Source organism: Dioscorea cayenensis, unplaced genomic scaffold (assembly GCF_009730915.1).
Source record: "Dioscorea cayenensis subsp. rotundata cultivar TDr96_F1 unplaced genomic scaffold, TDr96_F1_v2_PseudoChromosome.rev07_lg8_w22 25.fasta BLBR01001275.1, whole genome shotgun sequence".
NCBI lineage: Eukaryota > Viridiplantae > Streptophyta > Magnoliopsida > Dioscoreales > Dioscoreaceae > Dioscorea > Dioscorea cayenensis.
Genome location: NW_024087666.1, coordinates 59,907 through 84,055, shown reverse-complemented (window position 1 = coordinate 84,055; position 24,149 = coordinate 59,907). Strand labels below are relative to the sequence as shown.

At 34.1% G+C, this 24,149-nt stretch overlaps 1 long non-coding RNA gene across 2 annotated transcripts; it reads right to left on the bottom strand.

The window, feature by feature from the left end:
* Positions 1-6,400: 6,400 nt before the first annotated feature.
* Positions 6,401-11,856, bottom strand: LOC120256043. 2 transcript variants are annotated; one of them, XR_005535168.1, is made up of 4 exons: positions 11,520-11,856; positions 10,799-10,821; positions 9,154-9,208; positions 6,401-6,682 (listed from the first exon to the last, which is right to left on the bottom strand). It is a non-coding gene; the product is annotated as an uncharacterized LOC120256043 (long non-coding RNA). The 2 variants fall into 2 exon arrangements; XR_005535169.1 differs by having other exon boundaries at positions 9,154-9,203; positions 11,520-11,855.
* Between the last annotated feature and the right edge of the window lie 12,293 nt (positions 11,857-24,149).

The window sequence follows — 24,149 nt, the reverse complement described above, 5'->3', positions numbered from 1 at the left end:
CTCTTCCTGGTTTGTACTCAATGGAAAAATTATATCCCAGCAACTTTGGCAACCATCTCTATTGTTCTGGAGTCTGTATAGTCTGTTGGCATAAGTGTTTTAGAGCTTCCTGATCAGTTCTTATGATAAACTGTTGGCCAATTAAGTAATGCCTGAATTTATTCACTGCTTCTGTAACTGCATACAGCTCCCTGATATAAGCAGACTGTTTCTGCATTGCTGGAGTTAATTTCTTAGAAAAAAATGCAATAGGATGTCTTCCTTGACCCAGAACTGCACCTATTCCCAACCCCGAAGCATCAGTCTCCAAAATAAATTTTTCAGAGAAATCAGGAAGTTTCAAAACTGGAGCAATTGTAATTCTGTGTTTTAATTCCTGAAATGCTTTCTGTGCCTCATCATTCCATTGAAAAGCATCTTTCTTCAGTAATTCAGTCAATGGATGTGCCACACTGGCATAATTAGCAATGAACCTCCTATAATATCCACTCAACCCCAAAAAGCCTCTCAATTGTTTCACATTTACAGGAACTGGCCACTGTAAAATTGCATCCACCTTTGAATTTTCCATCTGCACACCATCTGCTGATACTGTATGCCCCAGATACTCAATTTTCAACAACCCAAATTCACACTTAGAATGTTTTGCTAATATTGATTCCTTCTCAAAGTAATCAATACAACTTCCAAGTGTTTCATATGGCTGTCCCAGTCCCCACTGTAGACTAAGATATCATCGAAAAAAATTAACACAAACTTTCTCATAGCAAACTGAAAAATGTTGTTCATCAAGGATTGAAATGTGGCAGGAGCATTTGTCAATCCAAAAGGCATTACCACCCATTGGAAATGCCCATGATGGGTTCTAAAAGCTGTCTTGTATTTATCTTCAGGGTTAATCAGAATTTGATGATAACCTGACCGCAAATCCAGTTTAGAAAAATACCTTGCCCCATTCAATTCATCCAGTAACTCATCTACTGCTGGAATTGGGTATGCATCCTTTATAGTTAAAGCATTCAGAGCTCTGTAATCAGTACAAAATATCCAACTTCCATCCTTCTTCTTCACCAGAATCACAGGAGATGAAAATGGGCTGTTGCTTGGTTCTATCAACCCTTCTTGCAACATCTGCTCCACCATTCTTTCAATTTCAGTCTTTTGACTGTGGGGATACCTATAGGGTCTGACTTTAACAGGATTTGCATTAGCCTGCAAGGGAATTTTATGATCACGCAGTCTTGAAGGAGGTAATCCCTTTGGAATTTCAAATACCTCTTGATACTTAAGTAACAACTGTCTTAAGGTATCAGGCATTTCATTTGACCATTGAATAATATCTTTTCTAACTCCTGCAGATTCAACTTGACCCTTGAAATCAATTATTTCCTTCTCAACCGATTCCCTAGTCAATTGATAACACTGTGCAATGGATTTCACTGAGCTCAATCTGTATAATTGATGAACTGAAGCCATTTGAGGAATTGGATTTCTCTCTCCAGTTAAGGTTACAAATTTTCCTTCACTATAAAATTGCAATGATAGTGTCCTGTAATCCATAATATGAGCCCCCAAGGTTGCCAGCCAAGATGCTCCAATTATGACCTCAGCTCCTGCTATTGACAACAAGTATACTGGAAAAACCAATTTGCAACCTTGTATTGTAATATTAAATGGATCCACCTTGCCCTCAACCTGCAAAAAATTTCCATTCCCTACCAGCACCTTAAAGGGATTTGTAGGTTGTATATCCAGTTGCAAGAACTTAGCAACTCTCGGCTGAATGAAGTTATCATCACTTCCACCATCTAGCAACATAGTAACAGCTTGTCCCTGAACTGAATGAAGTTATCATAACTAACTCCTTATCTCCACCAATCCTGCCTTTCCAGCTGTCACTCCTCCGGAGTACAATAACTCACGAGTCGGGTGTTCCTGCGCCTCTCCCTGATGCTCCTACGGATCAACGGTTCAAATGTTTTCAACTTATCCCCGTCAGCATCCATACTCCTCCGCACGTGCCATTTTCTATTCAATTTCTTTGGCGCCAGAACAACTCCCGCGTTCTCTCCCCCTTTCACAACAGTGAGATTGGGGTGATTCTTACGGTCCAGCAACAAAAGGGAATCCTTAGCTTGAATTTGCAAGAATTTCTCCTAGGAGACCAGGAATGATATCTGTCATTTTTGGACAATCTTTGGATCTTCTCTAAAACTTTCATAGCATCGACCCTATCTTGGATCTCTACAAACCTGAAAATGTTCAATGTAAGGACAAAAATATGAGATCTTAACACTATGCTGTATGTATCAAGTGGGACATCAAACTATTGTACATATCCGTACTCAGCTATACTCACCAATGCTTTACTTGAACCAGATCCAAACCAAAGTGCTCTTCTAACTTGCTAGCAGAGTTCGGCTTGAGAACTAGCAAATGTCATAAATAACTAGCTGGTTTTCGGCAATCTCAGTTTCCCATCTATCACCATTTTCCAGCAATTTCTCCTTGTTATACAGTAATTTTTGCAAGTACACAATGAATTCAGAATATATCTATTTTTTCAAGCTATTCCTCAATAATTATAGCAAGTGTCTGTTAAAATTTGCAGAGGCAAATCGGATTGATCTAGATATGCAAGTTATTATTCTTTATCTGTTTTAGTAGTTGAAACTCTTTATAGGAGTTTCATGCCAAACAGTATATGACTAGAAGGCAATTTTGGTCAATCAGCATATAAAATAGGCAGAAAGAAGCAAAGAGGTGGTTCTCAATTAGAACTAACTTATGCATGCATCTTTGGACCTTGAACTACCTCACTTTTAAGCAGTCAAAACCCATCATGGTGTATAAATGCAAGGAGGGTATACCCTGTATGCAAGTGATAATTCATTACATCGGCGGGAAGAACAACTAATTTACTAGTTGAAGAGTCCGTAATGAAGTTTGTTGCCTGATTATGAAATACATGAGAGTAAATATGAAATACAAAATGCATCAAGACCTAAAAGACAGCAATGGAATGAGGAAATATGAATGCTACTGGTAGTATGATGACTGCCATCTTCACGTTCCTCTGCTTCAATTGTGATTGCTTGCACAAGGCATACTTGATCAACAATTAAAATCACATTTATCATTGGTCATGAATAATTCAAATTGGACAAGGAAACCCCATGTCACAGAATAGATTAGACAATGAGTATATGTACTCTCCTTCCTTTCGCATAACAGGATAAAAATATTTGATAATTCAAGAGCAAGTCATTTTGATTGAAACCCATCTGAAAATTTCAATTTTTTAGGGATAAAGTGCTTCGATAAGAAACAATACTAACTGCTTCACAAAGCTTACAAGCAATGCAATGTTCTTCCCCGGTAGGATACCTTCGGAGCGCATGCTCTCCTAAAAAACGGGGACTCAAAGGGCCCTTCTCAAAGGGGTAATTTATCTGTGATAGTTAAAGAAAGAAAAAAAAAAGAAACCATGAGTTTCCCATAAAAGAAACAAAAAATAGAACCAAGAAGATGATGCTGAAATCAGGCACTGAAGTCCAAAAGAAGTCTGGAACTTACTGTGACTTTAAGCTCAAAGAAGTATTTTAGTGTCAGCATCAGACCTCTCACAATTTCAGTTAGAAATAGTGTATTAATACTTTGCTCAAAAACTGGGAAGCAATGAAAAAGATATGACATTACTTGCACAAAATCTTTCAAAGGGAAAAGAACATAAAGTTGTTGGAAAAAAAATAGAAATCATATAATATAAGCTACAAACAATATCACTCTACCAGCACTCCAGTCCTTTGCATCTTTTTTGTTTTTTGATAAAAGTGGATAAACCACAAATTTATTGAGAAAGAAGCAGTACAAACAAGCAAAGTACAAATAACCTTTGCAACTTCCTTTGCAAGTTTTTCCCTTTCTTCATCCTCTACAAAGGAGCTAATAGACAAAAGATGAACTAGCTGGTAGATAACAGAAAATGTAAACTTTGTCATTGATAAGGGGCAGCATTAGATGCTTTACATAAATGTAAACTTTATCATATCTAAATGAAGCTAGCTTACCACCCTTACTAGTTTGTCATGCATGCTCATTTAGGATTTCTTATTCATTTGTTGGAATGCAAATTAAAGTAAAACTAAGTGACAAAACACATGAAAACATTTGTTAAGTGCTTTTAAAAATATATAAAATTTGTGAAAGACTTGTTCAACTAAAATTTTTGAAGACATTTTCTCAAGTTGTCACATCTCTTTGACCTGCTCACCATTCAACAACAGCTAAACAAAGAAGACTAAATATTAAATAATAATAAGCAATAAATAAATTTACTCTTGATTGATACTGGTTTTAAAAGATAGCATGACTGCATGAGGTCCCCATCTAAATCTTAGAAAAAGAAAATCAATGGAAGGAACAAGTGAGACCTATAATTTGAATTCCAAATCCCCAAATTAATGTCAAACCCATTTATTTCTCAAAATATTTAGCTTTTCTAATTGTCTACCTGACTTGCAAGAATTATTACTATTTTGATACCATGTAGACTTCATTTTTCTAAACATGAACCCCAATTCTTTGTGCAACCTACAACAAAATTCCAATCAATAGATGAAACATTATATATAGAGATTTTTATACTTTCTCTCACAACATGAAATTGAATGTTCTTAGTATAAAAAATTTGGGTTCTATTGTAATACTCATTCAGCGAGTTGTAAGGTGATTTTAAATGGTCCTAAAATAGTCCATAAGGCATTCTTTTCCGTCATTGGTCACAATGCAAGCATCATTTTGTTCCTTGATTCATTAATCCATTCAAAGGGAAATGCAAAAAGATTACCTTTTGCGCTTATGTGGTTGAATAAGTGAACCTTTTGCTTATATCAATCAACTACCAGAACAGCACATTTGAATGCTACAAGGAACTGAACTCTAAAGCTGGAGTGTGTTTATATTTATTGATTGTTTCAATAAATATAAATACACAACATGATTAATATCACCAAGAATAGGAATCAGATCTTATGAGTATGATGATGATAAGCAAAATAACCAGAGTAGAAAAAAATCAGCCAGTTGAAAATAATCAACTGGCTGATTTGAGAGGATGAAATAAGTTATTATATGTATCAACTACCTCAGTTGAGACTGCAATAGCATCGAACTAGTGATCACATCTCAGTGCTTGCAAAAGAGGCCGCAGACGGGTATCAAAGTTCGACAAAACAACAAATTTCACTCCAGCTTTCTTCAGGGCTTTAAAAACTTCTTCAGCAATAGGATCAACAAGGTGGCATGCCTAACAAGTTAAAAATAATTTAGAAACAGCTTGGTCACAGCAACATCAGTTATTGAGAATGTTTAAAGCATTTCATCAGGACAACCCACTTTATTAGTTGTGTAATAGTGATACACCTCCTCAAAGTACTTTGAATCTGAACACCCAGTGGAAGAGCTGACTATGAATTGCCAAAAGGGTCTCCCATCATCCACATATCTGAAAATGGAATTAAAATGAAGGAAATAATATAAACTTCTCTATGACGGGAACCACTGTGCACAAATAAACTAAAGACTATGCAGACAATACTTCAGTAGATTCAAGCTTGCCAAAATGTTTGCATTAATCTGATAAATGTCAAAAGGTTTGCTGTTTTTGATTTGTGCAAAAGGACTCAATAAAGGCATATCTAGGGCACATCACCAAGAATGCATTAGTTTAAATGACTTTAGAAAACATGAAGATTTGATAAAGGAATATCCAGGCATGTCACAGAAGAGAAAGAAAACCCCATCTAATTATAAAATTCCTTCTATTTGAGGTTTAAATGACTTTAGAAAACATGAAGATTTGATAAAGTAAACCACAATACTACAGAATAAAAAATACGCGCATGCACATAACTAAATATGTTCATATGAAATCAACGCCAAGCTTACAAAAAAAACATTACTTTTGTTGAGAACTCAATATGAACTCAATAAGTTACAAAAATAGAAACGGATTCCAAACGGAATATTTTCTGTTTTATTTTTGTTCCCCTATTAAACCCAATAGCTTTTTTGTACCTAATTCGTTCCTAAGGTTTTTTTAAAATTAAAAAACAATATTCAAACAAATAAATCCGTTTCTAATCCGTTTTTAACATTTAAGTCAATAAAATAAAATAAAAAAATTATATCCCTAATAAAAAACACCGCTACATAAATTTTTTTAACCTAGAACACCAACAAATAAAAATAAACTCATCAATTCATACAAAAAGAAATATTTAAGTATATATTTCAACACAAAATAATAAGTATCACGACAAATACAACTATAAGTCAACATCATGATCGTCGATGAGCGGTTTGTGAGTCACGTGTGGTAAACTACGATCTTTGAAGAATCCTCCTCTCAAAAATTCATCATCATGTCCTTCATTTGACGCATCATCTCCGCACGATATTGGTCCCTCTCCTCTTTCATTTCAAGCAAACTTTGTTGAAGCTCCTTGTTATTATCTTGTACTTGGCAAGTGTCTGTTGAAGCCTCTCCTCACGATCTTGGACTTGGTCAAGTGTCTGTTGAAGCGTTTGTTGGTAAAGAGGTGATACCTTCTCTTTACCAACAAACAATTGAGAACTCAACTACTTTCTCCCCATCAAATCGCACGAAATGCAAATAAAACTGCAGCACAAAGGAAATGGTTAGAATTTCATGTACAGTGAAAACAAGGTAGAAGGAGCACTAGTGAATAGTGATTGTCTTTGGTGGTTGTTTCTTCTGTTGCATTCTTAGCTATCATTGTCATACTTTCTAGGAATATATATAAAGGAACATTAACTATCAGGTGAATCTTCAGCTTGGTCAATGGTTGATCTTGAAGTCAATATTTTGCCAACTTGATCACATTCAAGTTGTTCAAGCGCATGTTAGAAGTGGTCATTGCACATGTCTTGTCTGCTGAGTCACTAGAGTTCTGATTTGATATTTTGTATTTTTCACTACAGTTGTTCACTTATAAGATACCTGTTTTTATTCATGTACTACTAATACATGTTATTCCTTGTTTTGCTCTTCCTCAATCCCTTGTTTATACCAAGTATATATATATATATATATATTTGTTATATACATTTGGATGGCTTGTTTCCAATGAAAAATAAAAAACTGAACTATTTCATTTGTTGATGAAATAATATTTGTAAATTCACTATTTGCAATACTCAAAACCTTACATGATTATTTCCCAAAAAATTCTCAATTCATGTAGCTGTAACTTAACCACAAAAACCACCATAAAAAGTAGTCCAAAAAAAGCTCCAGAGCTCCAGAGTATAAAGTAGACAGTCTTTCTATAAAGATGATTGAGTTAACATTTAAAAAAAAATAAAGAAAAATAAATGGCACAGTACCATGATCAAACCATAAGCAATGAGCACATCATCAGGCTACATATTGGGACACTTGGAGGGGCAAACTAACGATAGGCCCCAAGAATGAATTAATAAAATGAATAAACAAAATTCATATTGGATACATGTGGCACTCAAACCTTGGTTTCAAATCAAACTGCCTGCTAACAAAGATATTTATTCAAGTCAATTGTCAACGAGCATAATTGCACATATGCTCACTATAAAGTAAAATAATTCTACTATATTTAGATCTACAGATAAATTTTAAAAATGAAACAATGCAAATGCATCGTTAATTTGGAATGTTGTTTGGCTGATCTCTAGTAGAGGTGTCAACCACAAGTCAGAGTGACCCTTCATTAATTTTCTACACAATTATAGCCAAGGTCCACTTGCTTGAGGCAGTGACACACCCAGATAAGGGATGATAATTAAATTGTTGCAAACTGGAGCATGCAATATACAAATACCAAACAAGACACAGAGGTTGTTGCTCATATGTCCTTATAAATATCTTGTTTTAAAAAGACAAATGGTTCTTTAAAGTGACTAATAAAATTTTTACTTTTAATTGATTTGGGTCATGTTATTGACTTTGTTTCATGCGTTATTTTACTTTTGATGAAACGGGATTTTATTTTCTCTTAAAAATTTATTTATTTTTTACGAATATTACTTGTTTTTTTTAATAGACAGAAAAATTAAAGCAGATAATATTTCTAAAATATGATAAACCCAATTTTTTTAACATCAATTTAATGTTAATATATAAACAGAAGTAAAAGCATAGAAACAATTTGGAAGAAATTCAGATATATAAAAAAATGTTGGTGTATTTTTAATGATATTTTACTCCGGGTTGGTGTAAAAGCATAGAAACAACTCTTATTCGACATTCATAAATTTTTAGTTTTTTAGTACCACATGACTTTTTGAAATTGCTACAAATTTTATTTTCACTTTCCAATGTATTTTTATACTAGAGCTACCCTTCGTTTTGTTCTCCTCATTATGTTTTGTTATTTCTTATGTGTCTCTTCAAACTTGTTGTGCGCCCAAAATCATAATTGCAAAACATCCAGTTCATACAAAACAAGAATCCATTTTCAGTTGAAGAACTTGTTGAACAAACCAGACACAATAGATTCAAGCATATGAGTGAGATTAAGAATGTCATACTGAAACCATGTTGGATTAACACCTAAAACTGCTAGAAACAATGCACATTCAAATGATCCTACTGCTCATTTATCAGATTAAGCTGCAATTTCATCCCTAAAAACAGATCTTGCATTACAATTTCAAAACAAGTGGTCCTCATAAAACAATAGCAATGACATCCAATCAAAATCTACGCAAAGATTCAAAGGCAAACAATGCAAACAAAAATATTAAAAAAAATAAAGCTAAACACTTTCCATTAAAAATCAGAACCAAAACCATCAACAAAGCCAGGAACAAAGACCTCAACACCAGAATACTCAAATTCTATAGTTCCACCACCAAACAAAGAAAGCACCAAGGGAAAAAAAAAACCAATTTTTAGTGGAGTCCACATCTCAAAATCCTCATTTGATAAAGCCAGTCAAAAATCCCATCAAAACACAACCCAAACAAGTAAAAGAAGAAGAAGAAAAAACTAAAACGTAAAAACTAAAAAAGCAAAGATAAAAAAGTCAATGGATTAGCAGTTAACTATTAATATATATATATATATATATTGGATAAATAAGGACAAACCTCTCAAACTCCCCAGTGGTCCTGGCTGTCACCGATTTATCACCAACAACCTACACTAAATTGAGGATTGCATATAATCAAATTACCGGACATGCATCATCCGCAAAATCATCAGAGCAACTAAATATTTAGGACAGGCACTAACAATGGAAGGCATCTTGTTTATTTCACTTGTAGAAGGTCATGCTATTGATTGCAATCCTAATCCAGAAGAGAAATCTAATAATGGTGCAGCTTATTTAACAACCTCAAACAAGATGTAACAAATTACATAAAGAAATAATGAGGTATGCTCTATCCAAGTATGGTATAAGTGGGAGAGATTGTCTTGTTTCTTTCAATCCACTAGAATGCTGCATTCCAATTGAAAACTCCCATCCACCACCACAACATGTTCATTCAGGTCACACAAATTGTCATTGATTGGTAGATAACGCTATGAGGCTAAATGCCAAAGGAAATAGATAAGCATCTGAACCGTCAATGCACGCATTGTTTCAGAGATTATACTACCAACTTACCACATTAACAGAGACAAATTTCATGTTTATACAATGAAAAAAACTAGCATAGCAACACTAAATTATGTGTTTCAACCGAACTAAACAAAAACATGAGTAATTTGCATTTATGATTTCGAACAGACTGGAATAGCCAAGCAAATGATGCAAAGATGGATATAAACAAGTTTGAACTTTGGAGAACTGACCTTTAGTTGAATCAGGTTCATTGCCCACACCCAGCACAATAGGTACTATGAAAGATGGCATTAAGTTGCACTCTCAAAATTCTTAACAGTAGAGTTAAGGATTTTGATAAGTCACTTGGTTGATAAGGAGGCACGTGGATCAGTATACATGACCCCTTGGAGTATCTAGCATTATTAAATAACACCAATGCAAACATGAATACTGCACAATTTCAAAACCCTAGACCACAAATTCAAACACACATAACTCAGCCAACATCAGATATGTTACACAAGCCACATCCAGTACACATCAATGGCACACCAGCTAAGCACAATTATGGCTACCATGGGAATCATCTCGCTCTCATGGACAACAAAATTTAAACAAAAGCCATTGAGTGAAAACATTATTAAATAGAACCAATGCATACATACTACACAATATCAAACTCCTAGACCTCAAATTTAAACTCACATAACACAATCAACATTAGAAATATTATGTATAGCTATGTCTAATACACAACAAAGTAAACCAGCTTAAACACAATTATGGCTATTAATGAAATCATCTCATTCTCATCCAGGCAAAAGCATAACTTTCACAAGAAAAAGTCATCAATGATTAACCGAACAATTTTTGCAACTGAATTACTGTCATCAAGTCATAATATAATACAAAGTACCGATATGTCACTATTCATCGCAATATGCAATGCATCTCCCTAAACGACATGACGTGCTTAATGAAAAATGTCTATTTAAGAATTAGATTGAAAACTATCTGAAATCATCAAAGTGAAAATAATCACAAAGGAATCTATATCATATAAATCAAGCAAGATATTAAAATTTATATGATATTCATCACATGCTAAGTAATGACAAAAGAAAAGAAGCCAACACAAGAAATTCACAGTCATCAAGTCATAATACAATATAAAATACAAGTACCTCACTATTTCTCTGCATGTGACCTGCAAATGAGACAGGAAATCAGAATCTTGATAAGTACATGAACTATAGAAACTACTAAATTATCACATTGAAACACAATGAATACTCCAACAAACTCGGCTATCAATATAAAGGTTTTTCATTGTTGCAGATGACTACATGACCAAAATCTGAATCATTCTTTCACTTACTGAATTGATTGAAGGTGAATTATTTATCATATTTCTTCCTTTCTTTTTCTCTCTTTTTCATGATGTTCCAAAGAATGTGATATGCTTGTGAAAAAAAATCAAATCAAACCTCACTTTGGTTGATAAAAAGGGCCATTCTCTACAATGCACTCCACATTGAAAGTTTTAAAAAGTAAGAAACAAACCAGCAACCAAGAATTCTACAATAGTACTAATCACATCAACTCTAGCTTTCTATAACCATTTAAGCTCAGAGAAACTGGTATCTAATTAGGTTTTCAATCCATCAAACAACTTGAGAGGAAAAAAAAGGCAGGGTGGGAACTAGGATTCTCAGCTCTTCAATAGTGAAATCAAGCACTAGGAATGAGAACCCTAAAATTCCCATAATGATCGAACTCCTCAAAGATACTTGAGCTAGAGCCTAACTTGAAAAATCAAAATCAAACCATGTATTCGCATTAAATTCGCTGAGATCTCTAACTCGAAAAATCAAAATCAAAGCATTGAAGAAGAAGAATAAGTACCGAGCTAGAGCCTCCGGATCGGAAGGGAACCAAGTGCTCCGAAGCGCAGCCCGACGATCAGCGGATCCAAGCCCAGCAGCTTCGGCCGATCCTCCAACCCAGCACCGCCACCAACGCTAGATCTCGACCGGAAGTTCCTAAGCGTGTCCTCAGCTCTCCCACACCGGAACACCAAAACCTGCACAGTCCGCGGGGGGCGAAGGAGCACGACAATGGCGATGACGATCCCGATGCCACCGACAAAGAAGAACACGCCGGAGATAAGCAAAGAGAGGGAGATGCGCGGCGGCGGCGGCACGACAATAATATATTAATAAGAAGGTAGTGCTCTTCCGGTCCTTAGTTTAACGTTGGGAACTTGGTTAAGTGTGGAATTGGACCTGATCGTGGGTCGAGCCCGAGAGACCAGGCGAATGAATCGTGTGGCCTTTGGGTTCGAGTGGACCCCACTTCCAATTGGAAAGGGCCTTTGAATGTGGGCCCGTGACCGAGTTGAGTGCACTTAATTGGTTTGGTCTGACCACGTTGTGGGCCCCCGATCAAGGTTTACATGTGGGTTTTGTGCTTCCACGTTGTTTGGTTTTTTCTTTTTGTTCTCATTTAGCTGAACTGTTTTTATGAGACTTTTGTGATATGTTCTTATTAATTATTGATCAAGGACCAAGGTTTAAGGATTTCATGCTTTTGTTTTTATTTCCCAATTTTTTTAGTTTTCTAATTAATGTTTATCTTTATTAATCTTATTTTGTTCATTTGTGTTTGGAGTTTATATGTCACCCTTTAATCTGTAATTATTTTCATACTAAACATTGTTCATAGAGTTAGTTTAATCATTGTTGAATTAATTGAATTACTAGCAAGCAATATTATATTAATTTTTAAATCCGTTTCTAGTCCCTTTCTATTAGAAATGGATTAGAAACGGATGTTTTCTAATATTTAATAATATTTAAATAATATATTAATTTTTAATTCCATTTCTAATCCCTTTCTATTAGAAACGGATTAGAAACGGATATTTTCTAATATTTGATAATCTTTAAATAATATATTTTTTTTAATCCGTTTCTAGTCCCTTTTTAGTAGAAACGGATTAGAAACGGATATTTTTTAATATTTAATGATATTTAAATAATATATTAATTTTAAAATCTGTTTCTAGTACCTTTCTATTAGAAACGGATTAGCAACGGATATTTTTTAATATTTAAAGATATTTAAACAATATATTAATTTTTAAATCTGTTTCTAGTCCCTTTCTATTAGAAACGGATTAGCAACGGATATTTTTTAATATTTAATAATATTTAAACAATATATTAATTTTTAAATCCGTTTCTAATCCCTTTTTATTAGAAACGGATTAGAAACGGATATTTTTTAATATTTAATAATATTTAAATAATATATTAATTTTTAAATTCATTTCTAGTCCCTTTCTATTAGAAACGGATTAGAAACGGATGTTTTCTAATATTTAATAATATTTAAATAATATATTAATTTCTAATTCCATTTCTAATCCATTTCTATTAGAAACGGATTAGAAACGGATATTTTTTAATATTTAATGATATTTAAATAATATATTAATTTTTAAATCCGTTTCTAGTCCCTTTCTATTAGAAACGGATTAGAAACGGGTATTTTTTAATATTTAATAATATTTAAATAATATATTAATTTTTAAATCCGTTTCTAGTCCCTTTCTATTAGAAATGGATTAGAAACGGATATTTTTTAATATTTTAATAAATTATATTTTTAAATGCCCGTTTGTAAGCCGTTGTTATTAAAATCATATTTAAAACAATTGTTATTCCGTTGCTAATCTGTTGTAAGTTCAAACAAAATAAATTCCGTTTCTAATATTCTGTTTTTAAATTGTAACTTTCTTGTAGTGAGGTAAGCATTCTCTTTGTAGGATTTAGGGCTAAGTGGTGGAATTCATTTTATCTCTTAGATCTTGACGTGGCATTGTTTGATGTTTAGATTAGTCTAGCTAATACTCTAGGTTAACCTTATCCTGCTGCTTTCTTGGTACACAAATTTCTTCCACTGTTTTTAGACACTCAAAGAATTATGTCAATCATGTGGAGAAAGCTGAGAAATGATTTATAATATTTTTAAGGTTATGCATGTGCAGCCATTTTTAGGGCTACTCCATTAAAATTTTTGTTTGCTAGTGTCAAAGATCCTCAAGATTGGAATTCTTGGGCTACAATATCTTCTGAAAAGCTAGAGGAAATGCAATTTCATACATCCAACTTGCTTGACTTGTTTGGTAATTAAGTTGTGGATGCTTTTGCAGTCAAGTTGATCAAGTCGATAGAAGGATTAAATAAATAGAAATTAAAATAATCCATAAACCAATAAGATTGTTTCAACATAAAAATATATAGAACTATTGGCATGCACCATGAGCTACTAGACGACATATATGTTTAGGAGGTTCTAAAGTGAATGAAAAATTTTCTAGGAGGTTCTACAAACAAATGTTAGCTATAAAAGTCAACTTAAAGCAAAAGTACTTTTAATGATCATGGCTATTTATCTATAACCCAGGTTGATGTTTCAACTATAATGATTTTTACTTACGTGTCTTTAGAGGCTTGATTTCATAGGGTTTAGTGAAAGTTTTGTGTTTAATTTATTAAGATATATATATATATATATATATATATGTTGGATGGGTGGAATTGAAGTCCCGCAGTCTATTTTTTTAACACATGTATTTGGGTGTTTATAAATATATATGTGTTTATGTGTTTAAATGTAGAGTGGAATTAATTTCCAGTGCTGGTGTCCACTTATTTAATATATATATATATATTAAATTGTTGGACATTTTGAGTATTGTGATTATTAATGTGGGATTTTAATTCTCTGTATATCCCTATGTATGTTTAGTATATTTATCGTCTTAATATCTTTGGAATGTGCTTTCAATTATAGGGTATTCTATAGAAGCCTAATTTTAGTGTGCTTTTAGTTTTTGGTGTTAGATAGGTAAGTAAACCACATATAAATCTGTATATATATGTATATGCAAATTTCTGATTTTCGATAATTATCTATATAATTATTTAATAATTTGGGTTTTACTATCAAAAATGTTTGTATGTTATTCCTACTGACTTTTGTGACTATTGATCATTTCTTCCAGCAGTTAGTAATATATATTTCTTATAATTATTTATTTGAATTATGATATTTTGTGTATTTAGGAATGTAATTTTAACTCAGGCTCATTTACTTATTTCCTTGTTATTATTTTATTATTATTATTATAGGAACATACGGATCCAAGATATTTTTGTGAGTTAGTTTATTTATTTAATTTATGATTATTTACATTTCTTTTAAATTGCTGGAAGATTATTTAGATTAAGACAGAAGATGTGTCTAAATCTGCATATCGCACTCGTTATGGGCATTGTGAGTTTTTGTGATGCCTTCTAGGTTGACGAATATCTGTACGGCTTTTATGGTTTTAATGAATAGAACCTTCCAGCCTTTCTTGGATAGGTTTGTGGTGTTTATTGGTAATATTCTGGTGTATTCGAAGAGCTGGGAAGAGCATGTAGAATATTTGAGGATTGTACTAGCATATCTTGAGATAGAAGAAATTGTTTGCAAAATTCTCTAAGTATGAGTTATGGTTGGACAGAGTAGCTTTCCTTGGTCATGTGATAACCAAGGATGGGATTTTTGTTGTTCCTAAGAAGATAGAGGCAGTTGTTGACTGGAAGAGGCCTACCAGTGTGATAGAGATTCGCAGTTTTCTGGGCTTAGCTGGTTATTACAAACGATTTATGGAAGGTTTTTTGAGTTAGCAACACCATTGACTAACCTCACCAGGAAAAGAGCAAGTTTTCAGTGGTCAGATCAATGTGGGCGGAGTTTCAAAGAGTTAAAACGTCGATTAGTGTCTGTATCCATTCTCACACCCCCATCTCCTAGTGGAGAGTTTATCATATATAGTGATGCTTGCAAGATGGTTTGGGGTGTGTTCTAATGTAGAATGAACATGTGGTGGCATACACCTCAAGGAAGTTAAAGCCTTTTGAGGTAAATTATCCCACTCATGATTTGGTGCTAGCTGCAGTCAAGAGAAGTAAACATATTTCACTCAGAAGGAGCTGAATATGAGACAGAGGAGATGACTGGAGTTATTGAAGGATTATGATCTAACTATCAGTTATCATCCTGGGAAAAGCAAATCTAGTGGCTGATGCATTTAGCATGAAGTCTTTTGGCAGTATAGCTACGGTGATTACTTTCCAAATGCCAATCTTTAATGATATGAGGAGGATGGAGCTACAGGTGGTTCTTTCGCAAGTTTAGTGGTGTGGCCTATGCTTTTGGAGAGAATTAAAGTAGTACAAGCAAAAGACAGCTATTCCCAGAAGATTTTACAGGAGATATAAGCTGGCACTCAAGTTCAATTCAGGATCTATCAGGATGGTTTAGTGAGGTTTGGAGATCGGATTTGTGTTCCAAATGATTTAGAGTTAAAGAAGGAAATCATGGAAGAAGCTCACTACACCAGTTATTCGGCTCATCCTGGTAGCACTAAAATGTACAAGGATCTGAAGAGTACTATATGGTGGAATAACATGAAGCAAGAAATTTCTTAGTTTATGGCACAATGTTTTACCTGTCAACAGGTTAAATTGGAGCAGTATGACTTCTTCAACCACTTCCAATTCCTGAGTGGAAGTGGAAGAATATTACGATGGATTCTGTATCTGGTTTTCCTAGAATTAACAACGGTACTGACAGTGTCTGGGTAGTGGTTGAGAAATTAACTAAGCTTGCACATATCTTGGCTATGAAGACTTGCATGTCTTTGGAGTAGCTAGGAGAGTTATACATTGATCATATCATGAAGTTGCATGGTGTCCCATTGTCAATCATGTCAGATCGGGACACCCGATTCGTGGCACACTTCTGGAAAAGTTTGCACAAGGCTTTGGGAAACAAGTTGACATTCAGCACAGCCTTTCACCCGCAAACTGATACCCAATCTGAGAGGACAATTCAAATTCTGGACGATATGCTTCGAGCTTGTATGCTTGATTTTGGGGGTTCATGGGATTGACACTCGCCTTTGATTGAGTTTGCTTATAACAATAGCTATCAGGGAAGCACCCAAATGGCCCCCTATGAGGCTTTATATGGCAGGAGGTGTAGATCACCTATTTGCTCGGGCGACATGGGAGAGAGAAGATTGTTAAGGCCAGAGATTATCTAGACGATAGTAGAGAAAGTCCGATTGATCAAAGATTATTTACGAGTAGCTCAGAGTAGAATGAAGAGTTATGCAAACAACTGAAGAAGAATTTTGGACTTTTAGGTTAGAGATCATCTTTTCTTGAGGGTAGTTCCAACCAAAGTAGTAATTCGCTTTGGAGTTAGAGGAAAGCTCAGTCCTTAATTTATTGGCCTATTTGAGATTTTAGAGCACATTGGTGAGGTGGCATACCGCTTGCACTACGGCCAGCTCTTTCCCGTGTGCATAATGTGTTCCATGTTTCTATGTTGAAAAACTTCATCTCAAATCCTGATCATGTGATACAGTTTTTATACTTTGAACTTAACAATGATATGACATATGAGGAGCAACCTGTGAAGATCGTGGATTTCAAAGATCAAGCTTTGAGAAGACGGATTATTCCATATGTAAGAGTTTAGTGGAGCAATCAATTAGAGCGTGAAGCGACATGGGAGTTAGAATCAGAGATGAGAGAGAGAGAGAGATACCCGTATCCTTTCATTTCATCAGGTAAGAGTTTAGAGGACTAATTTTATTTTAGGAGGGAAGAGTTGTGGGCCTTACCTAATGAATAGTTTTTTAATCTCTGCATGCTTGGCGGTTACGTTAAAAAAAACCCCCCATTTATATATATATATATATATATTTATGTTTTCAAAACCCCAGTTATCTCTTTGTTTCTTCCATTTTGATCCCAGTTTGGGAAAAAGAAAAGGGGAGAGATCTAGCATCATTTCTTTTCTCCCTTTTTGTGTGTGGTGCCAGTGGTGAGAACGGAGAAAGATCTCATCATCAGGGTTTTGTGTCACTTTCGTTGTTGATGTAAGCATTCTCTTCGTAGGATCTAGGGCTAAGTGGTGGGATTCTTCTTATCTACTAGATCTTGACGTGGCATTATTTGATGTTTAGATCAATTTGGTTAGTACTCAAGGTTAACCTTATTCTACTGTTTTCTTGGCACACAAATTTCTTCCACTATTTTTAGGAACTCAAAGAATTATATCAATCATATGGAGAAAGTTGAGAAATGATTTATAATATTTTTAAGGTTATGCATTTGCCGCCTTTTTAGGGCTACTCCATTAAAATTTTTGTTTGCTAGTGTCAAAGATCCTTAAGATAGGAATTATTGGTCTACAATATCTTCTGGAAAGCTGGAGGAAATACCATTTCATACATCCAACTTGCTTGACTTGTTTGGTAATTAAGTTGTGGATGCTTTTGCAGTCAAGTTGAGCAAGGTGATAGAAGGATTAAAATAAATAGAAATTAAAATAATTCATGCACCAACATGATTGTTTCAACATAAAAATATATATAACTATTGGCATGCACCATGAGCTACTAGACAACATATACGTTTAGGAGATTTTGAAGTGTAGGAAAATTTTCCAAGAGGTTCTACAATAAAATATTGGCTATAAAAGTCAGCTTAAAACAAAAGCACTTTTAATGATCATGGCAATTTATCTATAACCAAAGTTGATGTTTCAACTAAAATGACTTTTACTTGCATGTATTTAGATGCTTTGATTTCAAGGGATTAGTGAAAAGTTTTGTGTTTAATTTATTAAGATATATATATATATATATATATGTTGGATGGGTGGAATTGAACTCCTGGCGTCCATTTTTTTTAACACATATATTTGGGTGTATATATGTGTGTATATGTGTATGTGTTTGGATGTAAAGTGGAATTAGTTTCTAGTGATGGTGTCCACTTATTTAATATATATATATATATTAAATTGTTTGACATTCCAAGTATTGTGATTATTATGTGGGATTTTGATTCTCTGTAGATCCCTATGTATGTTTAGGATATTTAGCATCTTAATATATTTGGAATGTGCTTTCAATTATAGTGTATTTTGTGGAAACCTAATTTCGGTGTGGTTTTGGTTTTTGGTGTTAGATAGGTAAGTAAATCACATATAAATCTGTATATATATATATATATATATATGCAAATGTCTGATTTCTGATAATTATCTACATAATTATTTAATTAAGTTGAATTTTACTGTCAAAATCATTCTTATACTATTCATTATGACTTGTGTGACTGATGATCGTTTCTTCCAGCAGTTAATGATATATATTTTTTTATTATGTATTTGATTTATGGTATTTTGCCTATTTAGGAATGTTATGTTAACTCTGGCTCATTTAGTTATTTCCTTATTATATATATATATATATATATATATTTATTATAGGAACATACAGATTCATGATACTTTTGTGAGTTAGTTTATTTATTTAATTTTGATTATTTAGATTTCTTTGAATTGTTGGATTCTGAATTTGTTTATTTATTTAATTTATTATTATTTACATTTCTTTTAAATTGCTGGAAGATTATATGTATATATTGTTTTCTGATTAATTGTATTTTTGAATTATATGGATTATTCGGCCATTTAATAATTTTTTAAATTGTTGGTTTAAGTTTAAATAATTGATTATTTTGATATAGAAATATGGGATTATCAATGCGGATATTTTTGCATGGCGGATTATTCTATATTCGCTCAGTTTTGACTTTGATAGTTTATTATTTTGCGAACAAGAAATATTTTATCATAGGAATTAGTCCTCATTTAACTTTGCAATAACATTGTCGCTAGGGTTTAAACACTGATCTTGTCGACATGTGCTTCTGACATAAAAACTATAGTTTCACACTATTCTGTCGGTAAAAAATAATGGCCTCTGACTTTCTGGCTCAGGTCACCCATGGTAAACATATGAGCTCTGAAATCTGACTTGGGTCACCAAGTTTAAACAAATTAATTCTGATGTTTTGTTTTGCCATTAGTTATTTAGATGACTTATATGTCTATTATTTTGGTAAATTGTATATGTTTTGAATTATTTCAAATATCTGGGTTGCATTCTGATATTTTTGTGTAATTTCACACTTGAGTATGTTTTGAAAATTTTGAACTTTTATGATGTTGATATTTTTAGTGGTTGCTTACTGGACTGTCAAGCTCATTAAGTTGTTCTCTTTCTCTTTCAGATTAGGAGTAGAATTGAGTGGTGAGTAGCTTAGTGGGGTCATTAAGAAAGCCGTCGTCTAGTTGTTATTGAGTTAATAAACTCCCTTTTGTTGTCGATTTACCTCTTCTTGTTTTTGTTTAATGGTTATGTGAGACAGTATTATGTGATTTCTTTATATTTCGAACATTGTAGTTTCCTTTGCTTTTGAAATTTAGTGTCTCTCTTAGATGTTGTTCTTTCTAGTATGAGACAAGTTTTAAGGCCTTGCTTGTCTACTTGGTTACGGCCTTGAAAGGTATGCAACCGTTTATCAACAGTTCGGGTTTGAGGCGTAATAGGATGAATTTCTTCACATCACCTCTCTTTACCTCTTCCTATAATTATATATTATTCAAGTTGGTAAGTTTTCCTAAATTTAATGATAAATTTAATCTTTAAAGATAATAGCTAGAACAAAGAATAAGGGTTGTGAGAGTTATCAAAGTGAACAAAGGAAGCAAGGAAAGAAGGTTGTGGAGTTATGGAAAGGATTATTTTAGAGTCAATGTTGGAAATAATTTGTGATGAAATAAATTGGTGGGCAAAATAAAGACGATAAAATTCAAGAGGAAAATGTATATTTATTTTTTCCTACTATAGAAGAAGACAACAAAACACTTGCTTATATATCAATTTTGTGACCTTTCACATTTACATATTAATTTCATATCCATTTCCCTAAACACCATCTCATTAACCAAAACACATTTTTAATGAACTAAAACAATTAAAACCTTCTAGTTTCCCAAGTGTCATGCATGCATGAATCCAATTAAGTTTACTTCTTCCAACACCACCAAAGAAATAGCCGACTTGTTATTAATGCATATTTTTGTAATTTCAATTTGAACAAACTTAATTTCCATTAATAAACTTCTTAGCCATATAGTATGACTAACATATGAAGATGCCGTGACATACTCCGCTTCACATGTAGATAATGTCACAATTGGTTGCTTCTTAGACATCCATGAAAATGCCACATCACCCATGAAAAATAAAAATCCTGAAGTGCTTTTCCGATCATCACAATCGTTACCCTAAACACTATCCGAATAGCCAACAAGCTCAAAGTTGTTAGAAGAAGAATAAAATAGGCCATGACAAAGGGTACTTCAGATGTTGTGAATGATCCCTTTAGACGCCTTCCAATGACTTTCTTTAGATTCCTCCATGAACTTACTCAAAAGTCCAACACCATAGAGTATGCCAGGCCTAGTACATGTCAAATATCTCAAGCATCCTACTAAGCTTTTATAAAGCATAGGATTAATCATCTTCCCTTTATCATGCTTGGATAACTTGGCTCACAATCCACTGGGGTACTAATTGGGTTGCATTCCTCCATCTTGAACCTTTTTAGGATCTCCTTAGCATAGTGTTTTTGAGAGATAAAAATTCCATCATCTTGCTGCTTTATCTCTAACCCGAGGAAATAGGACATAAGTCCCATGTCTGTCATATCGAATTCTTTTTCCATTGCTTTATTGAAGCTTTCCATCATTTGAGGTGAATTTCTTGTATAAAAAAGGTCATCCACATATAAAGCAACAAATAAATTGTTGACACCTTCTTCTTTTGTATAGAGAGCATGTTCATTTGGGCACTGCACAAAACCATTAGTTTTAAAATAAGCATCGATTCTTGAGTTCCAAGCTCGTGGAGCTTGCTTTAGTCTGTAGAGTGCCTTCCTTAGCTCCAAAACTTTATCTTCTTGCCTTTTTTTTGATGTAACCCATTGGTTGTTCAACATAAACTTCTTCCTCTAGGTAGCCATTAAGAAAAGCTGACTTCACATCAAGTTGGAACACTTGCCACTTGTTTTGGGAGGCAAAAGTGAGAATCATCCATATAGTCTTCATTCAAAATATGGGCACAAAAACATCATCATAGTTAATCCTGGCTTGTTGCTTATAGCCCTTTGCTACAAGCCTTGCTTTGTACTTTCTCGATGTCTCCTTATGCATTCTTTTCTTACTTTGCAAACCCACTTTACACCAATGGGTTTATGGGTTTCTGGTAGAGTAGTAATCTCCCAAGTCTTGTTCTTCTCAATTGCTTTAATCTCAACTTCCATGGCTTTCCTCCATTTATCATCTTTAATGGTTTCTTCAAAAGATATAACTTCCTTATTAGCATAAAGACATATGAGATTAAGGGGTCTTGTTACCTCAAAGAGTTCTTGAATATTCCTTGTTTTTTGTGGCCTAGAACCATCCTCATCATCTAAACTTGTTGAAGTAGGAGACGGTGGTGGTGTTGGCTCTCCATCTTGCTCGTTGACTTGTTCTTCTTCTTGAATTATCACCATATTAGCACTCCAATTTCAAACACCATCTTCTTGAAATTTCACATCTCGGCTTATGATAATCTTCTTTTTCTTTGGCTTATATAGCTTATAGGCCTTTGATCTTACATCATATCCAATGAAAATACATGGAATGCTCTTGTTATCTAACTGCACCCTCCTTTGAGCTTGACTCCACTGCATACCTCTTCTGGTATGAGACCTTCCAAGTTCTTTGTGGGGCATCTGTTGAGTATATGTGCAGCACAATTCACAGCTTTTGCCCAAAACTGTTTAGCCATTTGTTTAGTTTTCATCATATTCCGAATCATGTCAAGTATGGTTCCGTTCTTCCATTTGGTGGCTCCATTTTGTTTGGGAAATAAGGTGTTCTTAAACATCTCCGAATACCATGAGTTTTGCATAATTTTTCGAACTCTTTAGATGTAAATTCTCCTCCATGATCTAATTAGAGCACCTTAATAGTGTAGCCAGTTTGGTTCTCCACCAATGCTTTAAACTCCTTAAATGCTTGGAATGCCTCCTATTTATCTTTCAAGAAGTACAGGCATGTTTTACTAGAAAAATCATCAATAAATGTTAGAAAATAATGACAACCTCCAAATAAGGTCAGAGTGATTGGACCACATATGCCCGAGTGAATAAGATGAAGTGGCCTCCTTGCTTGGTTAAATGACTCCTTCGAAAAGCTCTTCCTCGAGTGTTTGCCTAGAACACACCCCTCACATAATTCATTTGGTGCATCAAAATATGGTCGCCCCTTCACCATTTTCTTTCTTGAGAGAAGTGTTAGTGCACGAAAATTAACATGCCTGAAATGCAAGTGTCAAAGCCATGCGCTATCCTTCAAACAAGCATTCAAACATCTTGCAACAACATGATCAATATTATGACCAAACATGTGGTTCCTAGACATGGGAACATGAGCAATCAACTTATCTTCCCTTCTCAAATGCATATGTCCATTCTTCATTTGTACTTCGTAACCTTTCTCCAAAAGTTGGCCAGGACTAAGAATGTTTGTCTTCATTTTGGGCACATAATAGACATTATAAATATATTGATGGTTTCCATCTTTGAGTTTGATAAGAATCTTGCCAACACCTGCTACTTGCGCCTTGGAAGCATCTCCAGATGAGATATGGCCATTCACTTTGTGAACAGTTCCTTGTGCCCACACATATGATTACTTGCACCGGAGTCTAAGTACCACAAGTTTTTGTTTGTGTCATCTCCTCTATTCTTTGCTAGTATAAGCACATTATCATTATCATCTTCTTTAGAGTAGTTAACCCTACCTTCCACTTGGTTAGCTTGAGTATGCTATCATTCAGGAGAACAATGGCCAAGGTTGTTACAATAATAACATTTAACTTTGCTTTTATCATACATCCATCATCAATCTAGTTGTCCTCTTCCCCCATTGCATTGAGTGTTAAAATCATTGTTGTAGTAGCCACTCTCTTGGCCACGTCTAAAACCTCCACCACGGCCTCTACCATAGCCACATCGACGGACATCTCCGCCGCCACCTCCGCGATCACCTTGACTTCTCTCAACTTTAGGTTCTTCTTTCTTATCATTGATAGATAACTTGGTTTGTAGGGCTTGCGCTAATGGTTCCTTGCCCCTTCTTAGCAATCTAGCTTCATAAGCTTTTAGTGACCCTTGTAGCTCTTGCACCTTCATATTCTTTACATCTTTGCTTCTTCAATTCCTGCCACAACATAGTCAAATCTTGGATACAAAGATCATAGCACCTTTAACAATACATGGATGTCTTCAATGTCATCATCATTTCTGTTGAAGTTATTTACAATAGCTTGCGCCCTCACGAAATAATGTGATATAGACTCAGGCTCCTTCATCTCTAGCTCTTCAAACTCAGTTCTTAAGGATTGGAAACAAATGCTCTTTGCTTTGTCATCTCCTTTTTATTTCTTCAAGGATACCACATGCTTCTTTAGATATTGTGGCTTCCGACACCTTCTCAAAA